Source organism: Oncorhynchus mykiss, chromosome 1, assembly GCF_057628025.1.
Source record: "Oncorhynchus mykiss isolate SJ-2025 chromosome 1, ASM5762802v1, whole genome shotgun sequence".
Lineage (NCBI taxonomy): Eukaryota > Metazoa > Chordata > Actinopteri > Salmoniformes > Salmonidae > Oncorhynchus > Oncorhynchus mykiss.
The window spans coordinates 75982807-76008559 of record NC_143022.1 but is presented as its reverse complement, the minus strand read 5'-3'; the positions used below and the strand labels follow the sequence as shown (position 1 = coordinate 76008559).

At 40.3% G+C, this 25753-nt stretch overlaps 1 long non-coding RNA gene across 1 annotated transcript in view; it reads left to right on the top strand.

Annotated features, from left to right (window-relative positions):
* The first annotated feature begins 992 nt into the window (after positions 1-992).
* The window catches only part of LOC149985643 (uncharacterized), a 125127-nt gene continuing 100366 nt past the window's right edge, over positions 993-25753 (top strand). The window contains exons 1-2 of the long non-coding RNA XR_016497124.1: positions 993-1069; positions 1438-1499. This is a non-coding gene — a long non-coding RNA (uncharacterized LOC149985643). The remainder of the gene's footprint in view (positions 1070-1437; positions 1500-25753) is intronic.

Below are 25753 nucleotides of genomic sequence, written 5' to 3'. Positions count from 1 at the left end.
TCGATCACCACATTCTTTTGTAGATATTGGAAACCCAAATTAGTCTACACGGACAAGTTCTGGCCTGGTTTAGATCTTATCTGTCGGAAAGAGAGAGACAGTCTGTCGGAAAGATATCAGTTTGTCTCTCTGAATGGTTTGTCCTCTGACAAATCAACTGCAAAAAGGTCTGTTTTAGGACTACTATTGATTTCACTATATATTTTTACCTCTTGGTGATGTCATTCGGAAACATAATGTTAACTTCCACTGCTATGCGGACGTGCTAAACACGACTGCTAAAATCTTAGAACCAACATTTTTTATCATATTACTCCAGTGCTAGCCTCCCTACACTGACTTCCTGTTAACCAGTTAGAGCTCTAGGGGCGCTATTTCATTTTTGGATAAAAAACGTTCCCGTTTTAAGCGCGATATTTTGTCACGAAAAGATGCTCGACTATGCAAGAAAACACTCTGAAGTTTCAGAATCTGCAAAGATTTTGTCTGTAAGTGCCCCAGAACTCATTCTACAGGCGAAACCAAGATGATGCATCACCCAGGAATTAGCAGAATTTCTGAAGCTCTGTTTTCCATTCTCTCCTTATATGGCTGTGATTGCGCAACGAATGAGCCTACACTTTCTGTCGTTCGCCCAAGGTCTTAGCAGCATTGTGACGTATTTGTAGGCATATCATTGGAAGATTGGCCATAAGAGACTACATTTTCCAGAGGTCCGCCCGGTGTCCTTTGTCTAAATTTGTGCGTAATCTTCAGGTGCGGGCATTTTCTCCTGGGATTCAGGAGAGAAAGCATGTGTCCAAGAACGATGTATCAATGAAGAGATATGTGAAAAACACCTTGAGGATTGATTCTAAACAACGTTTGCCATGTTTTCAGTCGATATTATGGAGTTAATTTGGAAAAAAGTTTGCGTTTTGAGGACTGAATTTATGGATTTTTTTTGGTAGCCAAATGTGATGTATAAAACGGAGCTATTTCTAATACACAAGGAATCTTTTTGGAAAAACGGAGCATCTGCTATCTAACTGAGAGTATCCTCATTGAAAACATCAGAAGTTCTTCAAAGGTAAATGATTTTATTTGAAGGCTTTTATGTTTTTGTTAATGTTGCGTGCTGGATGCTAACGCTAATGCTAACGCTAAATGCTAACGCAAAATGCTAACTCTAGCTAGCTACTTTTACACAAATTATTGTTTTCCTATGGTTGAGAAGCATATTTTGAAAATCTGAGATGACAGTGTTGTTTACAAAAGGCTAAGCTTGAGAGATGGCATATTTATTTCATTTCATTTGCGATTTTCATAAATAGTTAACGTTGTGTTATGCTAATGAGCTTGCTGATAGATTTACACAATCCTGGATACAGGGGTTTTTTCATAGCTAAACGTGACGCAGAAAACGGAGCGATTTGTCCTAAACAAATAATCTTTCAGGAAAAACTTAACATTTGCTATCTGAGAGTCTCCTCATTGAAAACATCTGAAGTTCTTCAAAGGTAAATTATTTTTTTGAATGCTTTTCTGTTTTTTTGTGTAAATGTTGCCAGCTGAATGCTAATGCTAAATGCTACGTTAGCCATCAATACTGTTACACAAATGCTTGTTTTGCAATGGTTGAGAAGCATATTTTGAAAATCTGAGATGACAGTGTTGTTAACAAAAGGCTAAGCTTGAGAGCTAGCATATTTATTTCATTTCATTTGCGATTTTCATGAATAGTTAACGTTGCGTTATGGTAATGAGCTTGAGTCTGTATTCACGAACCCGGATCCGGGATGGGGAGATCAGAAAGGTTAAGGCTAGGGCTGATTCCAAGGTTTTACTGCTAACCTACAAAGCATTACATGGACTTGCTCCTACCTATCTTTCTGTTTTGGTCCTGCTGTACATACCTACAGTACACATACGCTACGGTCACAAGACGCAGGCCTCCTTATTGTCCCTAGAATTTCTAACCAAACAGTTTAAAGCAGGACTTTCTCCTATAAAGCAACATTTTTATGGAATGGTCTGCCTATCCATGTGAGAGACGCAGACTCGGCCTCGACCTTTAAGTCTTTATTGAAGACTCATCTCTTCGGTAGGTCCTATGTTGTCTGGCCCAGGGGTGTGAAGGTGAACGGAAAGGCACTGGAGCAAAAGTCCAAATCTGTCGTTCTGCCCCTGAACAAGGCAGTTAACCCAATGTTCCTAGGCCGTCATTGAAAATAAGAATTTGTTCTTAACTGACTTGCCTAGTTAAATAAAGGTAAAATAAATCAAATTTAAAAAAGAACGGCCCTTGCTGTCTCAGCCTGGCCGGTTTCCCTCTCTCCACTCTGAATCTCTGCCTCTAACCCTACTATGGGGGCTGAGTCACTGGCTTACTGGTGTTCTTCCATGCCACCCCTAGGAGGGGTGCGTCACTTGAGTGGGTTCACTGACGTGATCTTCCTGTCTAGGTTGGCGCCGCCCTCAGGTTCGTGCCGTGGGGAGATCTTTGTGGGCTATACTCGTCCTTGTCTCAGAGTAGTAAGTTGGTGGTTTGAAGATATCCCTCTAGTGGTGTGGGGGCTGTGCTTTGGCAAAGTGGGTGGGGTTATATCCTGCCTGGTTGGCCCTGTCCAGGGTTATCGCCGGACGGGGCCACAGTGTCTCCTGACCCCTTCTCTCGGAGCACCTGAACCCTAGGACCATGCCATCTGGACCTCCTGGCCTGATGACTCTCTGCTGTCCCCAGTCCACCTGGTCTTGCTGCTGCTCCAGTTTCAACTGTTCTGCCTATGGAATCCTGACCTGTTCCCCGGGCGTGCTACCTTGTCCCGGACCTGCTGTTTTCGACTCTCTCTCTACCACACTTGCTGTCTCTAACTCTGAATGATCGGTTATGAAAAGTCAACTGACATTCTCTCCTGAGGTGCTGACCTGTTGCACCCTCTAAAACCACTGTGATTATTATTATTTGACCCTGCTGGACATCTATGAACGTTTGAACATCATGGCCATTTGCTGTTATAATCTCCACCCGGCACAGCCAGAAGAGGACTGGCTACCCCTCAGAGCCGGGTTGTTCTCTATGCTTCTTCCTAGGTTCCTGCCTTTCTAGGGAGTTTTTCCTAGCCACCGTGCTTCTACATCTGCATTGCTTGCTGTTTGGGGCTTTAGGCTGGGTTTCTGTATAGCACTTTGACATCGGCTGATGGAAAAATGGCTTTATAAATACATTTGATTGATTGATTGATACGTGTTCTGAGGCGCCTGTGATGCACTCATTTTATTCTGATGCACCTGTGATGAATTGAGTTCATTCTGATGTGCCTGTGATGAATTGATTTCATTCTGATGCGACCTCTCTTTGTGGCCTGAATAAATTAAACAATGTAGAGTCACAACTCTTGTAACGAATCCTTTATTGCTCCTGTTTAACTCGCCTACAACTTGCAGGTTTGATTTATAAATTGGAGAGAACCAAACCAAAAACGGTTATTTCCTAGTGTGAATATTTTGCACTTCCTGGTGTCAATTCAGTTACAGGATGGATTCTCTAGAGTTGACACTCCCATGGGTCATTTTAACAACATCTGAAGTGTTATATTTTAAGACAAAAGTGTTAAGTTAACACTGACGAGATTGGACCTATATGAACACTGGACGAGTGTTAAAATTAACACACCTGGTGTTAAAATAACACTTTCAAATTTGCTGTGTAGTTTGTAGGTCAAACCGTTCGGTCGCTACAGACATTTGTGTTAGAAGACGGATTTTTGTCATGTCTCATGGTCTGACAAACACCACACTAGCTCTGCCACTTTTTACCACATATGCAGAAGTGCGACATGGGCAGATGCATTTTTGAGACACATTCTAATGCATAAAAACAGATATGTCAGGCCTCACGGGTGGCGCAGTGGTCTAGGGCACTGCATCGCAGTGCTAGCTGTGCCACCAGAGACTCTGGGTTCGCGCTTAGGCTCTGAGACAAGATAGTAAGTACTAACAATTGGATACCACGAAATTGGGGAGAAAAGGGGGTAATAAAAAAAAATAATAATAATTGAAAAACAGATTAAACTGACAGGGATTTTTTAATGTAATTTATATAGATTGACTCTAGGCGGTTAACAAGGGCCTCAGGACCAGTTGAAGCAAAGTAGCCCCATAGAAAATGTAAATATCCACCACTATATGTTACAGTAGGTATGAGGTACAGTACTTTTCTAACAGAATGTATGCTTCTGTTTATAGATGCCAAACCCACCACTAGTGTACATGGCCAAAGAGCTCTATTTTCATGTCATTTGAACATGGCACAAAGTGCCAGTGCCGTTTATCAAACTCCAGGCAGTGCTATGGTCAGATGACACAGCTCGTTGGCCACGCACACCAGTAGTTAGTTTGGCGTCCAAAAACGGAAGCACATGCAGAAAAGTACAGTACCTCATTCCTGTGTCAATGACGTGTCATGTCCATTTTGGTGTCCGCAGCATATTTACAGTATTATAAAATATACATTTTTATAAACACTGCATTATAAGACATAATGTTCACCTATTTATCTGCTTATAAGAATATTCATTATGAATAATGGAAATGTAGGGCGTTATAGATCTCAGAAGTACCAAAATGTAAATTGGAGTAACTGTCCACAACTGAAATCAATATACAAAAATGCTCCACAAATGTAAAAATCGAATAAACTCCGTTGACATAACTGTGAGGGTATCTGTATTGATAAATAAAAATAATGGTGAAGATCCTAAACTTTATTATATTTTTATGCTTGAAAGACTTTTGTCCCTAAATTGGGATTTCGTTTAATGTCATTCAGTATAACAGACATTCAGGAGCTATTTCAAACCATAATGCTTTGCGATAGTCACATGACATGTTATTGCATCAGAAGGAAGATTCAGAAGGACCCCACACAGTGCAGAAAGATCAGTAAGTCTCTCCTAAAATGTTGATAATTTCACCTTTTCGGTCACTGGTGCATTATGATACAAAATCCTGTGTCATATGGTACAACGCTTAAAAAACATTTATAATGTTGTTTTATTTTAAAATGGCATATTTGATGTGAAAGATAACAATATAATGCGGTATATCAAGGTCATCGTTTTTTCTTAGATGACCGAGCAATTGGCTGTAGAATAAGTTCAAACTGTTTTTTGTCATACTGTCACGATCGTCGTATGGAGTAGACCAAAGCGCAGCGTGGTTAGAATACATTCTTCTTTATTAATGAAGAACACTTAAACAAAAAACAAATGTGACCGCTGTATAAACAATGTGCTAATGTGCAACATAACATAGACAATAACCCACAAAATACCCAAAGAGGATGGCTGCCTAAATGTGGTTCCCAATCAAAGACAACGATAAACACCTGCCTCTATTTGAGAACCAATCTAGGCAACCATAGACCAACATAAACACCTAGATGAAAACAACCCCATAAATCTACAAAAACCCCTAGACAGTGCAAACACCCTAGAATAAGACAAAAACACACATATCACCCATGTCACACCCTGACCTAACCAAAATAATAAAGAAAACAAAGAATTCTAAGGTCAGGGCGTGACACATACGGAGTAATGATTAAGTCATTCTGTATAACTCTTCAATAATAACTCTCAAAAAATTAATTTGCTATTTTCCAGCTTTTTCACTTTTGAACGTGAAATTCTGGGTGCTAAAATCAACAAATGAGCTCATAATAGTTGGAAAATCAAAATGTATTATATTAAATATGATGAAATTTTGATTTTCAAAACAGTACATGTTTGTTGAGATCAAACTATTACAATCTATAAACAGCTTAATGCACATACTGGAAAATAATAAATAATAAAATCCATTATCGTCACACTGATTGACATTATTCATTAGAGAAATAATAAACTCTAATGAAGGTAGAAATAACAAATGAGCATTTCTAACCCATTTTTTCCTTCCCATTTTTAAATCCTTATTCGTCATCTTTAATGTTGTAGGGCTATTTTGCTTCCACTGGTCCTGGGGCCCAGGACTCTGGGAGACGAGAAGCAAGTACAAGGAGTGAACATTTAATAAATAACCAACAACAAACAAACAAGGACAGGAGAAAACACAATGACAATAATGCTGACATGGGGATCGAACCGAGGAACAGACAGATATAGGAAGGGCAATAAACAAAGTAATGGAGTCCAGGTGAGTCCAAAGACGTGCTGGTGCGTGTAATGATTGTGACAGGTGTGTCAGAGAAGGGGATTGGGAGCAGGCGTGACAGTACCAGGACATTTTAGCCAAAAAACCTGGTTGCATCTGCCAGGAATGGATCTTCCAGCAAGACAATAACCCTGAAGCACAAATCAAAATCTGCAACAACAACAAAAAATATTGACCACAAAATAAACATTTTGCAATGGCCATCTCAGTCTCCGGACTTGAAAACCTGTGGTTTAAATTGAATGGGGCAGCCCATAAGAGCAGACAAAGGATATCAAGAATCTGGAATGATTCTGTATGGAGGAATGGGCTAAGATCCATCCCAATGTGTTCTCCAATCTCATAAAACATTTTAGGAAAAGGCTGTGTTGTTATCCTAGCAAGGGGAGGGTGCCTGAGTACTGAAAACAAGGGTGCCAATAACTTTGACCCCTATATTTTTGAGATTTTCTTTATTACCTGTTCAACTAAATATTTTTCTATGAACAACTGTTTTAGTATAAAATACAATCATTTCCCAAATTTTTGGAGCATACAATAGCTCAGTATTACTTATTTATACAGTATTTTCTGCTCATCTTTAGCAAGGGTGCCAATAATTAGGGACCTGACTGTTCATGTCCCTCAAAACAAATAACTTCAACCAAGCAGACAGAATTGCACCATCATTGCTTTAACAAGAACCCCAATGCAGGATCCCTTGAAAGAAGTGTCTTCTTTCTCTTTGAAGTCTATGTGTGAAAACGTGAGGGTTTTTATGTTATAAAAATGGGCAGATGCAATGTTCAATGACTCTCCCCTCCTCTTGAATGATAGGGCAAAATTGGGATTTCCGCCTAAATAGACATACCCAAACGTAATTATTTTTCATGAGGTGGCCATAAACATTAACTGGTAATGTTGCATCAATTTCAAAAGGTCCAGAACTTAACTTTCTGATAAAAAGTGTTATAAATTGCTGAGGTGTACTCACTTTTGAGGACACCAGCTCAAGAACATAGTACAAATATTACGAAAATATGAAAATCATATGATTTTTTCCCCAATTCAACACATTGGGGAAATAGGGCTTGCAATGACTGAAATGCTTTCTTAATATAGTAACAATCAAATTATAACTGACTTAATATAATAATTCACCTTTCTTATAACTGTAAAATATGATCATACTTAGTGCAATATTGGCACCATTTCATATAACTTACGACGTCAATGACACCATTCAAATATGTGCAGACTCGTTAAAAACTTCAGCTTTAAGCACAAATAGATTTTGTCCGTCTGCCACCAAAAGAAAGTGGTCTTGTTTCAATTCTATGAAATAATTTTTGTCTCATGTTGAGAGCTCTAAATTTGGCTGAGAATATCATATCGAGATGAAACCACAACTGTTGATTGGCTCAACTGTAGCCTTTCATATGCTGTCTCCCAGGCTGGGCTCAGTCGCTCAGAGGAAGAGCAAATCGATTCTTTGACTGGATAGGTCAGAAAATGTGACACATCACTCCCTATGCAGATGTTGGGTCTGAAACCTAACACTTCAAGTCAGCTCCGCTGAGAGAGTGGTAGTGGAGAGCAGACAGATGGGGCTTTCTGGCACTATAATCCCTACGACGTTCACAAAACTCTTTATACAGCAAAATGTCAGTCGGAACCGGTCCAGAACCGCTCGAAGTCCCCTCTTGGCTCAAACTTTTAAAGTCTGGAGAAGAACAAGAGCCCTGTTCTGTTGGGCAGTAGCGGGAAAGAGAATCCAGGGGAGTGGCAATCTATTCCCTATTGCACACACAGGGCTGGGTGAAGGGGATGTACGCACAAACACATCCACAGGGATGCGTGGGGAGGCTTGAGAAACATCAACCATATTAGTCCATAACAGCCTCAGGTTTCCTGAATGAAATTCAATGGCAGACGGTTCTGTTTCACACTCTGAGCTTCCCTATGCACACACAGGCTCTTTCACACTAACAGGCCTGTCAGGATGCCTTTTATCCTGTGATCAACTTACTCAGTAACTCTACCTATCCATCTCTCTCTATCTCTTCTATATGTTCTCTCTCTTTAAAATCTAGGAGATTCCGAACTGAGATAAAGTAGGATATGGGACTGAGATATATAGTGGTTGCACACAGTACAGCTGTGAGAGGGAACAATGCCCTTTGCGTGGGTGTGTGCGGCATTTTATTTATTTTACCTTTCTTTAACTAAGTCAGTTAAGTCAGTTAAGAACAAATTCTTATTTTCAATGACGGCCTAGGAACAGTTCAGGGGCAGAACGACAGATACCTTGTCAGCTTTGGGATTTGAACTTGCAACCTTCCGGTTACTAGTCCAACGCTCTAACCACTAGGCTACCCTGCCGCCCCATTCACACTGCTATCTCACCATCTACACCTTTCCCTTCCCCTTCCCCCTTTCTAGCTATATTAGTGTGAATAACCTCTTCTTATAATACAAATACCATGAAGACATCACATCTAAGAAGACACACTCCTATGGGATGTTTCCTCTGATATCCATTTTAGTTGTGAAATACAATAACACTCACTATATGATGCTCCCTAGACATTCATTGTGTTAAGCGTGATGTTTCCAGATGCATTTGACAAGGTGAAAGAAAAATCTAATTCTTACTTCACGTCACAACATTCCACAAGGGGTATGCATCTGCAGTTGTGAAAATGTTGATGGGCCATTCCTAGAATGTGTCAGATAGGCTAGCTGTTGTGGGGATATGCCTCAAATGTACCAGAAACATTCTGGGAACAAACAACTGTTAGCTGACCTATCAGCTGATGGAACATTGTGACCCTCATACTGTATGCAATGATCATCACAGCCGATACATCATTTCAACTCATTACATTATCCAAGCTGCAGACATGAGTAACGTTGCAAAATTCAGGGAACTTTCAATACATTTCCTGGTTTTCCAGAAATCCTGGTTGGGGGATTTCGGATATACTGCTTATTCCCTCCTGATTCCGGGAAACTTCCAAAAGGGATTTGTGGAAAACCAGGGAATTTTGCAACCCTACTGTAGGCATGAGTCACCATTCCTACCTCATTTTAGAAAATATATCTACACACATACTGATGTTGAATAATTTTCCAGTTGATTTGATTGACAAGGCGGTAGGTAGATTCTGTTTTTTTTCTCACTCTACCTCTTCATGTGAACGTGTAATTCCATATACTTCTAAACATGTGTAACAGCAGCAGCTCAGAGAGATGTGACATGTTGGAGATTGGAATTGAAGATGGTTGAATGAGCCCATCGTGGACAGCAGCTCTTAAAAACATGTTTCCCATTGAGCTGTGATCCAGAGGGGTTAGGACACTGACGGCTGACTCAGAAACAGACAATAAACTGCATTAGAATAGGGAGCTAATTACAGCTCTGGTCTAGGCCGTCAGGGCTCCATGTTATTACCTGTCAAATACTATATCTCTGGCATTTTCTCTTTACCCGAGTAACACTGATGCATTGATAGCGAGCATACTGCATAGCAAAGGCTCCAATGTGGTCATAATAAGTATTAAAGCTTTATCCCTGTTCTGGTCACACACACCCCTGAAGTCTTGCCCAGCCTATTCTCATTAACTTTTCCCCCTAGGCCAGTTTTCCCTCTTGGATTCCTTTACGGGATCCTGACTTCATCCAGAGTGCTGAAAGTCAAAAGTCCTGTCCAAATAACACTGAATAGAAATTCATTTAAATATATTAAGCAGAGGCATGGAAAGGGAAGGCAAGGTGACCTTCACACAGCCAAGCAGACACAAGGGGATTATTCCGGATGACTTCCCTCTCACATGTGGGTGTGTATGTGTCTGTGTGCATGCGTGTGCGTGTGTGTGCTCCTGTTTTTTTGCGGTCAGAACAGTCTACCTGGCTCTGTGAAGCACTGGCCCTATTGAAGCTAATTACAGGTGAACTGGAAGCACAGCACAAGGTCCTGGATGGGGAGGCAGACAAGAGGAGGCAACAAAGCCAAGCTGAACAGAGTCTGCTACGCTTCGCTTACCAGACAATCTCTACTGAAAGACTGAAACTATGTGAGACAAATACCAAACACACAGAGAACACAGACCTTGAGAGTTAATCAAAAAGCAAAAACATCTACAATAACTATAACGTTCAACGATTACTGTTGTATCAGACCCTTACAACAACTACAAAAAAACATATGAAAAAGGTGTGAACACACCTGCAAATAAATATGGTGAGAATTGCCACACAAAGAAAATTGAATTCCCCCTTGAAATGAACATGAAATATTCACGAGTCAGACGTGGTTTTCAGACACGTTTGACGTTTCACATGAATTTTCACATGTGAAGAAATCATGTGAAAAATGCAAAGTGGGAAAAACAGACATCTGTGTCAGATGTGGTTTAAACAACTTTCACATGTACTGTAGATTTTGCACATGACTCAGACACTTGGTTTCCCAACATATCAAGTGATCTTTAACATTTTACATGTGTGCTTTTGTTACTGGTGGGATTAGAACCCGGGTCTCACTCAGGAAAAAACTATGTTTTGAGCATTCGACCAAGAGGGCCAACACTCAATTTGTGTATCTGTAATATTTAATGTGAATTCAAATGTCATGATAACCCTGTTTATGTCTGCTGGGAAACATGTGTATGGGCCCTCAACCATTAGCCCAATGGTTTAATGAACTGTTACATTCTCTTAGTAATGTCAGTTAAGTAATATTGATAAAAAAATATGTCTTCCACAAAGTCAAACCCTAATAAAAAAAATGCATAAATAAGAATTTAAGTGTCAATTATGGTAGCTATCAAAACATTTAAGTTGTTATTACATTAATTGTTAAAGATATTAAACTATCCATGTTTTTTTAGCCACTTCATAATGTAATAATAAACACACTATTATGTTATGTGTTCAGCATATTTATTACATTATTGGGAATTTCTTATATAAGATAAAAGCAAACGTTATAACATTATTGGCAGATATTACATGATCAATTGCTACATGGCACCAAAAAAGGGCCACAGCCACATCCGCTAATTTAACCCTAGAGAAGAGCAGTATCAGACAGTAAAACAGACAGATTATCTGTTGTTCAGATGATCTAGCTAACCTATCTCTTTTCATGTAAAACTCTGGTGCCTCGAGTGTCAGCCTGATCTCACACAATTCGTACACCCTGCTAAACTAGGCCTGCTTTCCACTGCCCCCCCCCCTCCTTGCTCACACTGAATCCCCTCTACTACAGTACATTCTGCACCTCTCACTGCACCGGTGACTCTTATCTATCCCTCGCTCCCTTTCTCCTCCTTCCTCAATTCTCCTCCCTCCCTTGCTTCACTTCCCTCCCTCTCTCTAGTTCTCTTCACTCAAACTCAGCCTGTTATTTAGTAAGTGTGTGTGTGTGTGTGTGTGTGTGTGTGTGTGTGTGTGTGTGTGTGTGTGTGTGTGTGTGTGTGTGTGTGTGTGTGTGTGTGTGTGTGTGTGTGTGTGTGTGTGTGTGTGTGTGTGTGTGTGTGTGTGTGTGTGTGTGTGTGTGTGTGTGTGTGTGTGTGTGTGTGTGTGTGTGTGTGTGTGTGCGTGTGTGTGTGATGTATGCTGACTAAGCATTTTGTGTGTTTTTGGGCATGAGTGGCACTTTAAGCCTGTGGGGCATGAGTTTTCAAAGACCACCCATAAGTGCCATGACACTTTTGCTTTACAGTAAATATACTCTGGGCTATGACATTATACACAACTAATCACACATAACCAGGTCCCTGTGCTTTACCTAATCCAACCAGAATGCCTAAAACTACAGAACAATACAATAACAAACGTCCTCATCCAATTATGAAAATGTTGGCCTGAAAAATACAACTGACTCTGTGCCCAACTGAGAGGAAGGCGACCTCAAATATTTACCATGTGAACCCTGGACAAGCAGTTTTATGACAGTGTGAGACTTTCACATGACAGAGAGCCTCTGTAAATGTCAGGGTGAATCATCTGAGGGGCATAAATAAAACACAGTAAAGCAATACAAGGTCTAACTTTAAAAACCCCACCAGACCTTAATGTTTAGTTAGGTTGGCACTGTGACTGTTTTACTGTATAGCCACGTCAATCAATCTGAACACGTATCACATTTGGATTTTGACACACATTCACACACAAGGACAGAAGTTGCATGCAAATACTTGCTGTACTTGTTAAAATACTTGCAATACTCATTTACTGTGGGTTTGAGAAAGCTTACCTGACTTGTGTTTCTGTGGTCACACTGCATGTCTCTTACTCCAGTTAAACAGTTCCCACCTAAACAAAATGAGAATAATCATCAGCAAAATAGTAGGCCTGCAACATGACATGGGCTACTGTAAATTGCATAGCCTGAGTATTATGGAATATTGACATTCAACAAAACACATAATGTGTACATCCATATCGCACTATAAACATGATATTGCTGTGACGAAGCAAACTCAGCCTCTCTCGTCAGTTAATGTCAGTGGAGGCTGCTCAGGACAGGATGACTCATAACAATGGCCAGAACGGAGTGAATGGAATGGTTCCATTCCATTCACTCCATCCCAGACATTACACTCCATTCCAGCCATTATTATTAGATGTCCTCTCCTCAGCAGCCTACACTGGTTAATGTGCATTATTTATTTTAGGCTATGGCAGGTTCCGGGAACCTGGACCTTGGGTTGACAGTCGCTGGACCTGGATTCGAGTCCCGGTCGGCCTCAACGGATTTGGCAACCTAAACCCAACACCTAGTGACCTCGTCAAGCATTTAAAATAATTAAAAATACTTCACCAGAGCCAGAGCATGACAAGCCTTCTTTAAAAAATTGCATGGTCTACGCCTAAGCCCTTTTTTTTTCTCCCCAATTTTGTGGTATCCAATTGGTAGTAGTTACAGTCTTGTCTCATTGCTGCAACTCCCATACGGACTCAGGAGAGACAAAGCTCGAGAGCCATGCATCCTCCGAAACACAACCCAACCTAGCTGCACAGGTCTTCTTGACACAATGCATCCAACCCAGAAGCACCAGCATGTCAGAGGAAATACTGTACACCTGGCAACCTGGTTAGCATGCACTGTGCCTGGCCCACCACAGGAGTTGCAAGTGTGCAATGAGACAAGGACATCCCTGCTGGCCAAACCCTCCCTAACCCGGACAACACTGGGCCAATTGTGTGTCGCCCCATGGGCCTCCCAGTCGCAGCCGGCTGCGACAGAGCCTGGACTCGAACCCAGAATCTCTGGTGGCACAGCTAACTGTGATGCAGTGCTTTAGACCACAGCGCCACCCGGAAGGCCTCCCCCCAATTCTTGCACATTAATTGTTTCATTGTGTGAATTGTTCGCACTTTGTCTATTTTTATCAATTCCCCATATGTCACCAGTAAGCCTAGTAAATGTACCGTTAATCCCTGTCATTTGGTTACATTCATTTATTTTTATGCATTGATTAATTACTCTAATTTACCGTTCTCATTCTCGGAATGTAGCAGGTTATATACATAGATCCAACCTGCTACATTTTTGGTTTATTTCATAACCATAATTTAGGAGTTTTGACAATTTGTTTATTTTCTTTTGTTTTGAGTGCTCCATGTGAGCAATGAATATATGTCTGCTTTCTCGGTCCTGATAATGTTGAGAGAGCACGCATAGAAGTAGGCCTAGATGGCCTGCTGAGCGCAAATGTAAAAAAGTGCCCATTTACTGGACCCAGTAGATTGATTTGATATGTTGCACTTCACTAGCAACAGCTTAAGTCAAGACAGACAGAAAGGGAGGCAGACAGGCAGAGTCGAGAGGTGAATGCAATTGAAAGAACCTGTATTTTCATCAGGACATTTTCTGCTGTTTTTATTTGTCGGCTTTAGGTCTATGTATTTTACCTAGTTGATGATGGAAGTTGTAGCCTATTGCTGCATTGGCCTATCGGCTATTTCTGAGTTCCATGCACTCATTTCTTTAGCTGCCAATGGATTAAGATTAAGATTAAGATTTTTATGATTAACTGAAGGATCTGGCCCTTTTTTCAATTTTCGCTTAAAATGCCTGTAGCTCAGGACCTGAAGCAACGATATGCATATTCTTCATACGATTTGAAAGGAAACACTTTGAAGTTTGTGGAAATGTGAAATTAATGTAGGAGAATGTAACACGTTAGATCTGATAAAAGATAATACAAACAAAAAAACATGCATTTTTATTTATTTATTTATTTTTCAATCATTGAAACGCAAGAGAAAGGCCATAATATAATATTGCAGTTTAGGCACAATTTAGATTTTGGCCACTAGACGGTAGCAGTGTGTGTGCAACGTCTTATATTGATCCAGTGAAGCATTGCAATACTGGACAATATTTAGTATCAAGTCTGCCCAAATGTGCTGAATTGGTCAATTGATACATTTTCAAGTACATAACTATAGGGAACATACAAAAAGGATATGGTAATACAAAATGTAAGTTTACTGACTCCCAGGAATGTCATACATGAAGGATCATTAGCTTATACTCTAATTTCCACACATCTAGATGGCCGGGTGGGGTGGGTGTGAAGCCAGAGACAGCAGGGATTCAAACTGTAAAACCCAGTTTCTACATTTGAAAATAAAACAAAACTATGCTACATTTTACCTCTGGAACCCTCAGGATGACAAATCAGAGCAAGATTACTGAATGTAAGTACATTATTTACCTTCAAAGGTGAGTGTATCAAACCAGCTGATGTGAAAAAAGTTTTTGTTGTTGTTGTGCACTCTCCTCAAACAATAAATAGCATGGTATTTTGTTCACTGTAATAGCTACTGTAAATTGGACAGTGCAGTTAGATTAACAAGATTTTAAGCTTGAAGCCCATAAAAGACATGTCTATATCCTGGAAAGTTTGCTGTTACGTACAATGTCATGCTAATCACATTAGCGCACGTTAACTCAACCGCCCAAGTATAGGGACACCGATCCCGTAGAGGATAACTTCTTGCTGTTTTGGTAGATCTTTAGAAAAATATTTCCAAAAATATACATTTTACAATCCATCAAGGAGTTGAAGTGCTCCCTTGAGCTGGACAAAAAGGCAACATTTCCTGCCAATACAGCAGGGTCATTTGGAAGGAAGTTTATATTTCCTGTTTCTATTCAAACTGTATAATTTATATACCTATCCTGTTTTTATTAATATACTGTACTCTACTGTAAGGAATACGTTAGTGTATAGGTACAGTCAGGGCCGGTGCCAGAACGAATCAGTTGGACTGGCATTTGATTTCCATCCGCGGTCATGTTTCTTTCACGGGATCTCCCTTTTTTTAATGGGCATTATAGTAGACTATAGGCAGCTCATGAGTTTCAAGTTTGGCGAAGATTAAAATGTATCCTGTCATTTCTAATGATCTGTGTGTCAGCGGTGGTCATTTTTGTATGCACAATGTCTAATTGTGTTACTAACGTTTTAGTTTCTCTATATTATTGTTATGTGGTTAATTACATACAATACTTACTATTGACCTCAGTCCCAATAGGTAGGTTTCCTTCAATTTGTCAAAACATTAAAGCAAATATTTTATTATAGTCATCCCATTCAAGACCCAAAGTACCTTCTGTGTAGAAGTGGCTCTCAAGAAAGGAAACATTTGCATGAAATAACTACAAACAGAATGCTTGTGTTTGTGGGAGAACAAGAGTGAAAGAGAGAGTGAGATGGAAAGATAAAGTATGTCCAAGTGAAAGAGAGAGAGAGAGAGTGAGAGAAAGAGAGATCCATTTCAGTGTCCTTGTTGGCACATTTTATCTGACAAATCATTGCAATAAAGTGTTAGTTAATGTAATTCACAGGATAGAAGTTAATCAAACAGACATGTCGGTGCGCAAAATGATATCGATTACAGATAAACACAGCCACAAACATGAACTCCATATGGCACAGTTTGTGAGCAATGAGTATGAAACAGGGAGATGGATCATAAGACACGGTATGGGTGTATGGTTAGACCTACAGTACCAGTCAAAAGTTTAGACACACCTATTCATTTTACTATTTTCTACAATGTAGAATGATAGTGAAGATATGAAATCTATAAAATAACACATATGGAATCATGTAGTAACCAAATAAGTGTTACACAATTCAATTTTTTTTTTCAGATTCTTCAGTGTCAATAAACAAATGAAAATATATTTCATATTTGAAATTCTTCAAATTAGCCACCCTTTGCCTTGACAGCTTTGCACACTCTTAGCATTCTCACAACCAGCCTCATGAGGTAGTCAGTCACCTGTAATGCATTTCAATTAACACGTGTGTTTTATTAAAAGTTTATTTCTGGAATTTCTTTCCTTCTTAATGCGTTTGAGCCAATCAGTTGTGTTGTGACTAGGTAGGGGTGTTATACAGAAGATAGCCCTATTTGGTAAAATACCAAGTTCATATCAATACTTTAACACATGAAGATCAGGCAATAAGCAAAATGTCAAAACATTTGAAAGTTTCTTCAACTGCAGCCGCAAGAACGATCAGGTGCTATGATGAAACTGGCTCTCATGAGGACCGCCAGAGGGAAGGAAGACCCAAAGTTACCTCTGCTGCAGAAGATAAGTTCATTAGAGCTACCAGCCTCTGAAATTGCATCCCAAATAAATGCTTCATGGAGTTCAAGTAACAGACACATCTCAACATCAACTGTTCAGATGAGACAGTGTGAATCAGGCATTCGTGATTGAATTTCTGCAAAGAAACCACTACTAAAGGAAACCAATAAGAAGAAGAGACTTGCTTGGACCAAGAAACACGAGCAATGGGCATTAGACCGGTGGAAATCTGTCCTTTGGTCTGATGAGTCCAAATTTTTTGGTTCCAACCGCGGTGTCGTTGTGAGACGCAGAGTAGGTGATTGGATGATCTCTGTATGTGTGGTTCCCACTGTGAAGGATGAAGGAGGATGTGTGATGGTGTGTGTGGGTGTGCTTTGCTGGTGACACTGTCTGTGATTTATTTAGAATTCAAGGCACACTTAAACAGCATGGATACCACAGCATTCTGCAGTGATACGCCATCACATCTGGTTTCGCATAGTGGGACTATCATTTGTTTTTCAACAGGACAATGACCCAACAAATCTCCAGGCTGTGTAAGGGATATTTGACCAATAAGGAGAGTGATGGGGTGCTGCATCAGATGACTTGGCCCCCACAATCACCCGACCTCAACCCATTTGATATGGTTTGGGATGAGTTGGACCACAGAGTGAAGGAAAAGCAGCCAACAAGTCCTCAGCATATATGGGAGCTCCTTCAAGACTGCTGTGAAAGCATTCCAGGTAAAGCTGGTTGAGAGAATGCTAAGAGTGCGCAAAGTTGTCATCATGGCAAAGGGTGGCTACTTTGAAGAATATCATATATAAAACATATTTTGATTTGTTTAACACATTTTTGGTTACTACATGATTATATATGTGTTATTTCATAGTTGTGATGTCTTCACTATTATTCTACAATGTAGAAAACAGTAAAAATTAAGAAAAACTCTTGCATGAGTAGGTGTGTCCAACTTTGACTGGTACTGTACGTGGATGTGGAACAACACCGATATCAGAAACTCCAGCAGACTATGCCCCAGTAACACCTCACATCCGAGAGCACTCATTTACCTATAGATCACCTTTCATCCCCCATAACGAAGCGCATTCATCGTGTGTGTATGTGTGTGTGCGCATCTAAGCGAGAAAGATGGGGAACAAGAGAGAGAGAGAGCATATGCAGGTCTTTCTTTTTCCTCCTGGTATGTAAAGCTTGAATTCAGCAGACGCCTATCCTTATATCAATTAAATCTATAGTCTACATGCACATTCCATGGATTCTATAATTAGTCCCTAATCATAAAGTGGTGACCCAAACAATGGAACACCTCAATAGCTTATCAAACAATAAAGACAAAGGTCATTTTCTGTGGGTGGGATTCACAATATGCATTGACCCTCGCCAATGTTGTGTTTGTACTTCCTGGTAAACTGTTTTGATGGAGCACTGGCCCATGTCTCCACAAGAAGTCTCTGTAACATCTTCTCCATTCCCTGGAGGTCCCAGGGACATGCTTGTGCTGTGGTGTGCAGTTTCAGCTTGGATTCCTCAGAACTCAACAGGGAATGTATCCCTCGTATTGTTTAGCACATCAAAGGAACATGAGCAAATGCACAAGAGAACTCGGAGAGGGAGAGAAGGAAGGTTAGAGAGAGAAAGAATGGAAGAGAGGAAGAGAGAGGGGGAGGGATATAGATAAAGACAGGCAGAGAGAAAGTATAGAGAGTGAGCTGAGGGAGAAAAAATGTGAAGGGTAGAGAAAAAGAGAGGCATAGGGAGGGACAGAAAGAAGAGTCAGGGAGAGAAAGAGAGAGAGGGAGAGTGCCAAGGGAGGGCCATAGTTTGAATGAGTGTAGTTTATGCTTACACAGCACCCAAACTGCCAAGCTCGAAGTTACTGTACCCATCCAAAATGGTTACACTCAAAAGCAGGCCACATCACAAGTTATTTATGGGCCATGAAGGGATAATAATGTCTCCTTTGCACTTGGCTGATTTAATATTTACCTCCATAAAAAGGTAGTGACTAACTAGCAGTTGGGATTAAGGGTTCCGCTCTAACAAAAACAATTATCACAGAATATAATAATTTAAGAGCTACCTTGTCAGCAAGAATATACACATCACATACATACAGTACCAGTCAAAAGTTTGGACACACCTACTCATTCAAGTGTTTTCTTTAATTTGACTATTTTCTATATTATAGAATCATTGTAACGGCTCTTGTCGGAATGAGTGGACCAAAGCGCAGCGTGGAAAGTGTTCATGATTTTATTGATCAAAGAAACACTCGAACAAAGTAATAAAACGAAAGCGAACAGTTCTGTCAGGTAACCAGATACTAAACAGAAAATAAACACCCACAAAAAACAGGTGGAAAAAGGCTGCCTAAGTATGATTCCCAATCAGAGACAACGATAGACAGCTGCCTCTGATTTGAAACAACACCAATTGAGATGGTTTGGGATGAGTTGGGCCGCAGAGTGAAGGAAAAGCAGCCAATAAGTGCTCAGCATATGTGGGAACTACGTGGGAGCATTCCAGGTAAAGTTGGTTGAGAGAAGGCCAAAAGTGTGCAAAGCTGTCATCAAGGCAAAGATTTGCTACTTTGAAGAATCTCAAATATAAAATATATATTTTTGGTCACTACATGGTTCTATATGTATTATTTCATAGTTTTTATGTATTCACTATTATTCTACAATATAGAAAACAGTCAAAAGAAAGAAAATCCCTTGAATGAGTAGGTGTGTCCAAACTTTGACTGGTACTGTATACTGAACATAGACTGAATAGATTGATATGCATAATATGTTTGTAACAAATCTAATATTTTGGATCCCGTAAAGGTATTACTTTTAATAAGTCTGTCATTGATGACAATGACATATGGTACAACAGTGCTGTGGAGACCATATGGTACCTTCTGTTGAGTCACTGGCTGTTTCCCAGCTCTTCTCCCAATAGGGGAGGTCTCAGGGCACAGAACCTAGTTTAGAGCTGAACAATCCCTAACCGATTGGCTCAGGAAAACTTTTTGGGCTGAAAACGCATGTGAGTGCATGTCTGTGCACATGCACACAATACACTCACAGCATCACCTTGGCTGTAAGTGTATTTCTTTAACCCCTGTAGGTCTAATCCCTTAGATCACATTATCTACTAAGTTCCACCTCAAAAAGCACCAAAAAGAAGATTGAGACACCCTCCATTTCAGATTGTTCTGAAATCGTTTCTGTTGTTAGAAACAGATCAAATTAGCATTTAAACAACATTGTTTTGTTGAAATATTATTTAATCTTGATTTTTTTGTGAGAAAAACATCAGTCAAGTTCAAAATGTGATGGAAACCCCTGCAACTTGTATATTTTATTTGGTACATGGGAATTTAACAGTAAAAGGTATTTTTATGTGCACTACGTCATCACACAGCCTTTTATCTGCAACACGTCAATCTGATGGAAACATCTCTGGTGGGAAAACACATATTGTTTTTATGAAAATGTTTGAATATTCACATGAAATTCTGTTGCCAATTGGATGGAAAACAAGTTAGTGACTTGCATTAGAGTTAGCATTTCAAACAGGTAAACAGAAATCTAATTAGAGTTGAGTGATTGCGTACACAGTTTAGCAGGTGTTATAGCGGGCGCAGCGAAATGCTTACGCTACAAACTCCTAACACTGCAGTAAAATATCAAACAAGTAAGTATAAAAAATAATAATAATCATGAATTCAAAAACGGCGGGACGAATCTTATTAACAACCCAAATAGTACTGTAGGAGTAATCAAAATGCAATCTATACATACACTGGTAGAATTACACAGGATATACTAAGAATGATATGTACATCAGTAGATATATTACAGTGAGCTATGTCAGTATATATACAGTGCGTTCAAAAGTACTCAGACCCCTTCACTTTTTCTCCATATTGTAACGTTACAGCTTGGAGTTAGCAAAAAGGCACCTAAAGGACTCTCAGACCATGAGAAACAAGATTCTCTGGTCTGATGAAACCAAGATTGAACTCTTTGGCCTGAATGCCAAGCGTCATGTCTGGAGGAAACCTGGCACCATCCCTACGGTGGAGCATGGTGGTGGCAGTATAATGCTTTTGGAATGTTTTTCAGGGGCAGGGACTGGGAGACTAGTCAGGATCGAGGCAAATGTACAGAGAGATCCTTGATGAAACCTGGTCCAGAGTGCTCAGGACCTCAGACTGCGGCATAGGTTCAACTTCCAACAGGACAATGAGCCTAAGCACACAACCAAGACAATGCAGGAGTGGATTCGGGACAAGTCTCTGAATGTCCTTGAGTTGCCCAGCCAGAGCTCGGACTTGAACCCAATCAAACAACTCCCCATCCAACCTAACAGAGCTTGAGAGGAGCAATTGGAGAAATTCCCCAAATACAGGTGTGCCAAGCTTGTAGTGTCATACCCAATAATACTTTAGGCTGTAATCGCTGCTAACGGTGCTTCAACAAAGTACTGAGTTAATGGTCTGAATACTTATGTAAATGTGATCACACTTTTCTATTTTGAATACATTTGCTTAACAAAAAAAAATGGTCCATAGACTGCTTACATGGTAAGAAAACCAATATGTAATTTTGTATTTTAGGCAAACTATCCCTTTAACAATTGGAGGGGGGCAGCACCATCTAGTGGTCAGAACATGGTAAAATCAGGATGTCAGATAAACCTAACAACTTCAATGATACATTTCTCTGAACAGGGAAGAAAAAAAACATAACTGAAAATACATTAAATAGGATGAAGAAACAATACTGTGAGCTGCATGCTACTTTTCAAACATAGAGAACTCATACTATATACTTGTTTTTTGGATGGCTTTTTATTTGAGCTCAATTTAAAGTCTCTCCAGAGAGTGTTTTTATTTATTTAACTAGGCAAGTCAGTTAAGAATAAATTCTTATTTACAAAGGCGGCCTACACTGGCCAAGTCCCTATAGGCCTCCCAATCACATCCGGTTGTGATACAGCATGGAATCAAACCAGGGTCTGTAGTGACACCTCTAGCACTGTGATGCAGTGTCTTAGACAGCTTTGCCACTCCAGAGCCCTAAATAAATCAGATCAGATCAAGACCGAACTGTGGGATGTAGTAGGGAGTTGAAGTTTCCAACAGGCAAATATCCTACACAGTTTAGCTCAGAAAACATGGTAATTAACTACAATGACCATAACCCATTGTGCGCTTACTTGTCTGCCTACTACTGTATGTGAAAGAGAGAGATGAATGTGCGATCGAGGGATGGAGACCAGTTGCTTCTTGAGGTATCTTGACCTGAAAATACATGATCTCAGTGACTGATAATTGCTATTCAGCAGTCATAAAAGTATGTCTTATTTACTTAGAAGAACTACTACAATTGTTATTTTGTCCCAGACAGCATAGGCAGCAGCTCTGTAGAGATGATGACTTGTAATGAAATAATAAAGTCATCAAATAAAGCAAATGTAATATACACAACAAGCAAACTTTTTTGTTGGTTAATAAGTAATAAGTAGTAATGAGCAGTCACTGCCATGATGGGACCATGATGAGACTTATTACTACCATGATGGGACTAATTATTTTATTCTGTGTTGTTACAGCATTCAACCCACATAATGCGTAGTGCATTTCATGTTAAAAAAAATGTCATGAAAAACAAAATAGAAAACCGTGATTATTTTTTAAAAATCAAAAAGAAACCGAACCGACCTCAAAAAGCACTAATCACTCAGCACTAATGGCTTTTGACCACTTCTTTGGATTCCTCATGTCTTACTTGGATGTGATGTACTATCGTTATTGAATATTATATGAATCATCCAAATTAAAATGGCCAATTTGGGTGCAATCAATTAGCTTAATTTGTCAGAGATTCAGACAATCAGTAAATATATCATAAGAAATAAGGTTTTGAATGTCTGAGAGATTTAAGAAATTATGATGTGTATTATGTTTTTGTCATTTTTATAGCCTGGTACTGGGTTACCTATGGAGTTCTCCCCTGAAGATTGTGTTCGCGTCTCCCCTTTCGATATTGAGGACATCTGTGACAGAGAGTTCAGACGACTGCCGTAAAGCTTGTGGATGTCGTAGAGCCAAACAACTGACACTGTCGTGTTCTTTCGAGTCTCACCTTTACTATTAGTTTGTAGCTGACCCGGTTTGGGTTTCACAGACTGCGACGCCCTGGGTGGGTGCTGAACAACGGCAAGAGCTGGAGAACAACAAATTCTTCATTCTAAAGCTCTTTCATTGTGAACGACTTTTCATGAACATTCTGTACATAGATTTTCAGTTTTTCTACTTCTTTTTGTTTCTTTTTGAAAACAGGATAAGAGTCTTATATTGTCATAAATGTGCAATCTAAAGGTTGAGGACTCCAGTATACAGCATCTGAAACACAAACATAAATAGGCACATAAAGTGTTAATCCCCTCCCACTCTATAGCTCGGTGAGTTATATCCCGAAGATCCTCTAGCATCAACAGAGCCCTAATCACTATGAAAATAAACCTTAAAACATATGAGGGATAATTCCATTAATCTTTGCTGAGCTTTTCTTCTGCATCTCTGCGCTTGAGGGATGTTTAAAGAGTAGCACCACCCCAACCACGTTTATCTCCTTCTGCTTGGCAGCTTGTTTGAGGAGTGCATATCAAATGTTGCATTATGCTGTCCATATTTGTTCTTATTTAAAGATTTTCTCCATCTACTGTCTTGCTGGATGGAAAATGGGTGAAATAATCGAAAAGTACCCGTTATATTTTGAATGCATAGCAGGAATTTATTAGGAATTTGAAATCCTTTATACTTTTACTCTTGATACTTAAGTATGTTTTCACAATTACATTTAATTTTGATACTTAAGTATATTTAAAACCAAATACCTTTTCAAGTATGACAATTGGTGGCCTCCTGAGTGGCGCAGCGGTCTAAGGCACTATATCACAGTGCTAAAGGCGACACTACAGACCTGGGTTCCATCCCATGCTGTGTCACAGCCAACCTGGAGACCCATGAGGTGGTGCACAATTGGCCCAGCATCATCCGAGTTAGGGGAGGGTTTGGCCGGCCGGGATGCCCTTGTCCCAGGGTTGTGTTTTGGAGGGCGCATGGCTATTGACCTTTGCCTCTGGTGAGATGATATCATGTCCAGAAAATGTGTCATTCAAGCAGTCATTCAGACACAGTGACAGGTGTGTGTAAAAAAAACAGCTGGGCCTACACATGAGCGTAGGCCTGTACTAGAGTGCACAGTGGAGGGATGCTGGTATGCCGGTTATATAACGGTATGAAAACCTCCACTGAGCACCCTCTTGAAACCACAAACGGCCTCACTTAAGAGGTAACTTACAGTAGGAGTTCATTTGAAAAGCACATCAACAAAAATCCAACGCAACAATGCTTGTCATGTATTATTTCCGCAACAAATTCAGACAGAGAGGCTAAGAGCCTTCCTATGACGAATGGGTTCTCTACACCAAAGGCAATATTGTGGTGTAGATATTTTAAAAGGACATTCTAAAACACATTTACTACAATTCTACACAGTATGACATGACCTATTATGCCTCTCAGAGTCGTATTATAATGATACAAAAAAAATGGATTTGGCGCCAGCTGTGCCACCAGAGACTCTGGGTTCACGCCCAGGCTCTGTCGTAACCGGCCCGTGACCGGGAGGTCAGTGGGGTGACGCACAATTGGCCTAGCGTCGTCCGGGTTAGGGAGGGTTTGGCCGGTAGGGATATCCTTGTCTTATCACGCACCAGCGACTCCTGTGGCGGGCCGGGCGCAGTGCACGCTAACCAAGGTTGCCAGGTGCACAGTGTTTCCTCCGACACATTGGTGCGGCTGGCTTCCGGGTTGGATGCGCGCTGTTTTAAGAAGCAGTGCGGCTTGGTTGGGTTGTGTATCGGAGGACGCATGACTTTCGACCTTGGTCTCTCCCGAGCCCGTACGGGAGTTGTAGCGATGAGACAAGATAGTAGCTACTAATAATTGGATACCACGAAACTGTGGAGAAAAAAGGGGGTAATTATTTATTTTTTTAATAAAATAAAATGATTTTGTAGATAAGTGACTGATGTTATGGAAAGGTTGATCATCACATACAGCCATTTTGCCACCTTCAAACATCAGTACAATATACACCCTGAAAGGGACTCTTTTGAGTCTACTTTTTATTTCCACTTTTTGAGAATAAGTCTCCTCTCACTCACCTCTACACCAACCCTGCCGCTGCCCCTGCCTGCACTGACACCTCTCTCCTTACAGTTGCTTTCCTCTATCGCACCCAATCACAGCAGATAAGGACACACACAGTGAGCCAGACAGAGAGAGTGGACAATGTCCTATGTTACTGGTTAACCTAGGAAGTTTACTTTAAAGGACACATTTGCAGTGAGTTGTTCAGCAATCACATTTAGCTAACACTAAATGATTCTTTCAAGATTTGAATGTATTACTCTATTAAACTAGTTTGTTTCGTCGGGCCAGTTTAATTAATGGTCACTAAAAGAGGGAGGTGCACCATATCAGAGGGGCGAATTCCATTCCAGAGATACATGTGTATCTGAGATGGAATGAGGCCGGCCTGACTGTGAAGTAAGTGCTGGTTTGGCTGAGGCTGCTGAGCAGCACACTGAAATAAGGGGGAGAGGGGCGTGAATAGCTGAGCGGAGGAGGAGCAGTGTCCAAATGACAATTATTGATTTGAAAAAAAATATTGGGGAGGATAAATTGACCTGTTCTGAATATTGGGGGGACATATCTTCCCATCCCCCGTGCCAATGTTTCCTATGCTGTACACACTGCACTTTAATTGCGACAGCAAAAGCTCTGTGGTACTTGTGTGGTGGCCATTATGCTACAAATATCCTTGTTAAGTAAGTGTCATTGTTGATGTGTTTTAAAGGGACAGTAAAAGCCATCGAGA